Source organism: Atta colombica, unplaced genomic scaffold, assembly GCF_001594045.1.
Source record: "Atta colombica isolate Treedump-2 unplaced genomic scaffold, Acol1.0 scaffold18, whole genome shotgun sequence".
Taxonomy (NCBI): Eukaryota; Metazoa; Arthropoda; class Insecta; order Hymenoptera; family Formicidae; genus Atta; species Atta colombica.
Window position 1 is genome coordinate 163,123 of NW_017259271.1, and position 6,738 is coordinate 169,860.

Consider the following 6,738-nt stretch of genomic DNA (forward strand, 5'->3'; position numbering starts at 1 on the left):
ATAAAAAAATGCAAAGAAATAAACAAAATAAAAACTGAAACTAAGATGTAGAACAAAAAATGAAGAACTAAACAATGAAAGAAAAAGAAAAATATCAAAAAATGAAATCAATAATAAAACACAACAAAAGCTCTAAAATATAAAATAAAAAACAAAAATACTCCCATCAAATAGAAAATAGCATTAAGGACTCCTGTATACAAATTAACTTAAAAATGCGAAGCACTCCCGAAATGTTGTACCAATACGCTCATCGAATACTCGACTGAAACTAAAGATGGCAGTGCCACTCAAAGACAGCAATGACCGATCACGTGACACGACGGCCAACACATATCTTCTAACTGGATTTACACAGATAGATAGAAAATTTTCTTTATAGAGTTAGAATACGCGCAACAAGAAGCGGGGATAAGGCAGGGATAAACGAATGATTTTTCATGTCAGAGACAGCAACAAAATCGAAAATGAGTATATTTTGATAGTATACATGATGTAATAATTAATGAGATAAAACTCGCATGGAGACAAAATGAATTAAACTGAGCGATAAAGTCCTCTATTTTTTGCAATTTTTGCAAAAGTTAACGAGAAAATAATTACTAAAAACTATCGAATATTAATTTTCAATAATTTTTTACTCAACTACTATCAACTTTACAACAGTTTAGTCTATTATGCGAGAGCATTAATTATCAGATATAGTATATGTTACAAGGAATAGTATCAAAAATTTGCGAGCAACAAAATCTTTAAACAATCTTTGAAAGAATAATGTGCTCGGCGCGGATGCCGATGCTGATAAACTAATTATTTTTCATGTGTCAGAGTTAGCAACAAAATCGAAAATGGTCATATTTTGATAGACAAGGGAAAGTCAATAAGTTTTTAGAAAAACATAGTAAAACATATTTTTTTTGATCGATTAATTTTTTCTTAACATAATCTCCTTTCAGTTCGACTTACACTTGACCTAATGATTCTCCAATTTTTTCAAGCCGTCCGAATAATATGATTTGTCCAATCTTTCAAAATAAGCCTCTGTTTCGGCAATGAGCTGCTCTTTGGTAATGAATCTCTTTCCTCCGAACCATTTCTTCAGGTTTGGAAACAAGAAATAGCAGAGGGCTAAATCTGGCGAATATACTGGATGGGGAAGCAATTCATAACGGAATTCGTTGAATTTAGCCACCAGTGCCGGGCACGTGTGAACCCATGCATTGTCTTGATAAAGCATTTTCTTCTTCACCAAATGAGGACGTTTTTTTTTTTTAAATCGTTGAAACGGTCCAATAAGGCTGCATAGTAATCGCTATTGATCGTTTGCTTTGATGAAAGGTAATCGATATGAATTATACCGCGTGCATTCCAAAAACTGACCATTACCTTTCCGGCCGACTTTACGGTCTTCGCCTTCTTCGGAGCTGATTCTCCTGATGAAGGTCTTCGTTGTTTTGATTGTTCTTTCGTCTCGGGTGTGAAGTAATGGATCCATGTTTCGCCACAATAATGACACAGAAATTCATCTGGATTATGTTGAAACATGTCCAAACATTGTTTCGAAATCGTCACATGATGGCGCTTATGATCCACAGTGAGCAAACGCGGCATCCATCTTGCCAATAGTTTTTTCATACAATTGTTCGTGCAAAATTGAAATCAGTGTGCCACATGATATGCCTGTAGTCTCAACAAGCTCGCACACTTTCACTTGTCGATCAATCAAAACAATATCGTGGACTTTATCGATGATTTCTGGCGAAACAGCCTCAATTGGACGTCCCAAACGAGATGCATCACATATGGATGTACAACCACGTTTAAATTAATTCACCCAATTGTATAAAGTAGCAAACGCTGGTCTAGATGTACTATGAACATTATTCAACTCAGCTTTGATTTCTTTCAGCGTTAAACCTTTCATATGTAGATGTTTGATCACTACACGAAACTCATTTTTTTCCATTTTGCAAAAAATACAAAGGTTGTTCGCTTTAATCATCTACAGAAATGAAACCACGCAATAAATTCCGTTCAAAATTTGATATTAGGTGTACAACTTTGCTTCCGCCGTTTTCCTATAGATGGCTCTAGCGGTAAGTGGTAGTCGAAATAAATAGACGTCATACAATAAACTTGGGCATCTGTCAACATAACCCTATAGAAACATTAGTCGATTTGTGTCTGCATCATAAAGTTATTTTCAATTGAAAATGTCAGTTAACGAGCCAAATTCTCGTCATTTGTGGGAGGTTTTAATTTTTTGCTTCAACATGAAGAAATCTGCGGCTGAGGCTCATCGAATGCTCTCAAATACTTATGGTGTGGCCGCTATTAGTGAAAGAACGTGTCGTGAGTGGTTTCAACGCTTCAAAAACGGTGATTTTGACGTCCAAGGTCAAATTCTGTATTTGGTGGCATCAGCTCGGCGTAGTGTATTATGAACTGTTAAAACCGACTGAAACAATCACAGGTGATCGGTATCGAACGCAATTGATGCGTTTGAATCGAGCATTGAAAGACAAACGGCCGTAATACAACGAGAGACACGATAAAGTGATTTTGCAGCATGACAATGCTCGACTCCATGTTGCGAAAGTGGTCAAGACATACTTGGAAACGTTGAAATGGGAAGTCCTACTCCACCCGCTGTATTCTCCAGACGAGAATCCCTCTGACTATCACTTGTTTCGATCAATGGCACACGGCCTGACTGACCAGCACTTCCGGTCTTATGAAGAAGTAAAAAATTGGATCGATTCATGGATAGCCTCAAAAGATGACAATTTTTTCGACGCGAGATTCGTACGCTACCTGAAAGATGGGAGAAAATAGTGGCCAGCGATGGACAATACTTTGAATCATAAATGTATAACCAGTTTTTTACAATAAAACCTCGAATTTCGGAAAAAAAACGGCGGAAGCAAAATTGTACACCTAATAATAATCAGCTGAGAGATGCTACTTGTCAAAAAGTAATGTGACATGACACTGCGAGTGCCCTCTGACAGATTTTCTAAGAACTTATTGACTTGCTCTCGTATATGCTATGAGGAACACCAAAAATATGTGAGCAACTAACTCTGTAACTTTTAATTGTGACACGCATGACGATGCAGTTTTGATTATTTATCGATATTTGTTTAATAATGTAATTTTTATATATTTTTTTGTATTTGAGCAACAAAAAAGCAACAAAATCTGGTGTATTCGTTTTTTTAATGCAGCTCTATATGTATTTTAATTGCAGCTCTATATATATTTTTTTATTATGGGTTCTGTCATTAACCTGAACCCCCTTTCTAATTTTTTTTACTGCTGAACGGTTGGCGCAACAAAATTTGCTCTAGAGCAACTAATTAACAACAAATAACATTAAACTTTTTACTATGTCCCAACTCAATTTGCGCTGGTGAGGGGCTTAATAGATGTACTCTTTAAACTTCTAATAACATGTATCTCATTATTCATAATGTGTAAAATATAATAGACGTAAATCTTTGACATATAAAATTATATAAAAATAATTACATTTACATATAATATAAAAATCTATATATGTTCGTATAAAAAATCGTTTAATATACAGAATATCCAGTCCTCTGTGATCATTTATTATTGTGAGGAGGTAGAGCGGATGAAACTGATTGCGAGTAGTTATCTACTATTTTGCAATTATCGCAATAATTAAATGTTAATTTCTATAAATCGCTGAATAGCAAATACGCACTTATTCGACGGTATTTTAGAAATTAATATCTCATTAAATGTTGTAAAGATTGCAAAACGGTATAATTACATAATCTTTTATTCATTTTAATCCACTATATCACCTTGTGAAAGATGATCCCATAAGAAGCCCCAAGGGGAACACTATATAATAAACATACATATTATCACATAATTATTTTTCTAATTTTATAATAGTAACAGTATTTGACGTATGCAATTTTAAAAATAAAAGTGATCGAATAAGAATACAGAATATTCCAAAAGTAATTTAATATTTATTAAACAAAGAAAATAATTCACAATTTCATTAGAATTATAAATTCAAAAACCGTCTAGTGATAAAACGAGGATAGGAAATAGACAATGTCCACTTTGAAGAATATATTGTGAATAGAAGACGGTCCGAACACATGATCAAATGAAATAATCTCATACAATCAGCGAAAAATATAAAAAAAAGGATAAATATATCAGCTATTAAGTTTTCATATATTAGGTGTACAACTTTGCTTCCGCCGTTTTTTTTCCGAAATTCGAGGCTTTATTGTAAAAAACTGGTTATACATTTATGATTCAAAGTATTGTCCATCGCTGGCCACTACTTTCTCCCATCTTTCAGGTAGCGTACGAATCCCACGTCGAAAGAACTGGTCATCTTTTGAGGCTATCCACGAATCAATCCAATTTTTTACTTCTTCATAAGACCGGAAGTGCTGGTCAGCCAGGCCGTGTGCCATTGATCGAAACAAGTGATAGTCAGAGGGAGCAACGTCTGGAGAATACGGCGGGTGGGATAGGACTTCACATTTCAACGTTTCCAAGTATGTCTTGACCACTTTCGCAACATGGGGTCGAGCATTGTCATGCTGCAAAATCACTTTATCGTGTCTCTCGTTGTATTGCGGCTGTTTGTCTTTCAATGCTCGGCTCAAACGCATCAATTGCGTTCGATACTGATCGCTTGTGATTGTTTCAGTCGGTTTTAACAGTTCATAATACACTACGCCGAGCTGATGCCACCAAATACAGAATTTGACCTTGGACGTCAAAATCACCGTTCTTGAAGCGTTGAAACCACTCACGACACGTTCTTTCACTAATAGCGGCCTCACCATAAGTATTTGAGAGCATTCGATGAGCTTCAGCCGCAGATTTCTTCATATTGAAGCAAAAAATTAAAGCCTCCCGCAAATGACGAGAATTTGGCTCGTAAACTGACATTTTCAATCGAGAATAACTTTATGATGCAGACACAAATCGACTAATGTTTCTATGGGGTTATGTTGACAGATGCCCAAGTTTATTGTATGACGTCTATGATCTATTTATTTCGACCACCACTTACTGTTAAAGCCATCTATAGGAAAACGGCGGAAGCAAAATTGTACACCTTATAATATTATGGCTTTTATAGTTTTTGATATTTCTATATAAAGTATTTCTTTATAAAGAGTTTATAAATTAATTACTTTAGTACATTTTTTTCGAAAATCTTTTTAACTGTAACATTGGGGAAAAGTCACTCAACCGTTATTTAGAACGAATTGGAGCAGTCATTCGTTTATTGAAAAATAGTAACTCGTTATTTGTAACACGTAATTTTTATCTATCACGTGTCACAAACTTATAAAAAAAAAATTTTAATGACTTTGACTCATATTGTTAAAGTCATGATTCTGAGTGATCATTGGGCAGTTTTAATAGTTTCTTGTTAAGAAGATATTATAATTAAAACAATTGAACAATTCATCTCCAAGATGATCTTGATCCTTTCGCACATTAGAAAGTCGTCATATCGAATAACTTTTGGAAGATTATACAATAACAGTAATCCAACGCATTATAAAAAAAAAATTGATATGACCTTGACTCATATTGTGAATAACTCTGAGTGACTATCAAACAGTTTAGCAATCAATCGTTGTTCATTAAAGGATTATTAAATAGTAAAGTAAAAAGGTTAAGATTGTCATCTGTCGATTGAAATTCGAGACATAATCCATAGGTCAGGGTCACAATGTTAACAGTAATGACAATAAGGTTTCTTAAAATTTGAACAAAATTTGAACTTGTTGCAATATCTCCATTCATAGGAACAAATAGAAAAAAAATAAATGCACTTCCATTGTACAATCAGGTACCAACTATTGATTGACCATACATAGAATTTAATCGATACAAGTATTATTGAGATATGTAATAATCGAGACCTCGGAAAACTCACCGCTCCGCATAAAGATATCTAGCATTCTCGCGCTAAAACGCTATGCGTTTCCTTCGAGACACTACCGTGACTCTGGAAAAAATAAAAGCATATACAATGAGTATAAATTGTCGATTAAGTGTATTTAAAACTTCGGGATAGTTGTTATTGAGATCCGATATTCTCGATTTGGTGCAACTCTGCTCGCATATAGAAGCATGACAGTGTTTTATTGCCGAGACACTACCGTGTCACTAGTTTATCATTTTGAATCTCAATATATCTTACTTAGCTTAAACTAACATTTTGAATCTTAACATTACAGAGATTCTGTGATGACTGCTGGTCAAATCATGTCAACGATTTGAAAGATGAACTAGTTAATATAAATGGAGACCTCAAGACAACAACAAAAAGATTTGAATATAAAATAAGCAACTTTCAGGTTGTAATTGATTAATTAATTTATCTTTTTAGATTAAAAAACATTTTTTTTAATATTTAAACTATAAATATCTGAAAAAAGTTAAATGTCTTTTAAGCCTAAAAATGCAAAATGTCGTGTTTAAAATTAAATAGAAAATAATATAGGCTCAAAAAAACATATCGTATATGAAACATTCCATGTAAAAATAAACCATTTTTAAAAACGTTCCGGATTTTGACAAAAATTATTGATGTTGATGGATTTGAGGATGCAATCTGTTTTGTAAAGTCTCAGACTTTTAATCCAGCTAGTAACTGTAAAAGAAAGAAATTTTGCGATATGTTGTTGTTTATTTCTTCTTAGATTTTTTTGAAAA

At 33.7% G+C, this 6,738-nt stretch overlaps 1 pseudogene; it reads right to left on the reverse strand.

Moving 5' to 3' along the window:
- Positions 1-973: 973 nt before the first annotated feature.
- LOC108686404 lies at positions 974-1,966 on the reverse strand (annotated as a pseudogene).
- Between the last annotated feature and the right edge of the window lie 4,772 nt (positions 1,967-6,738).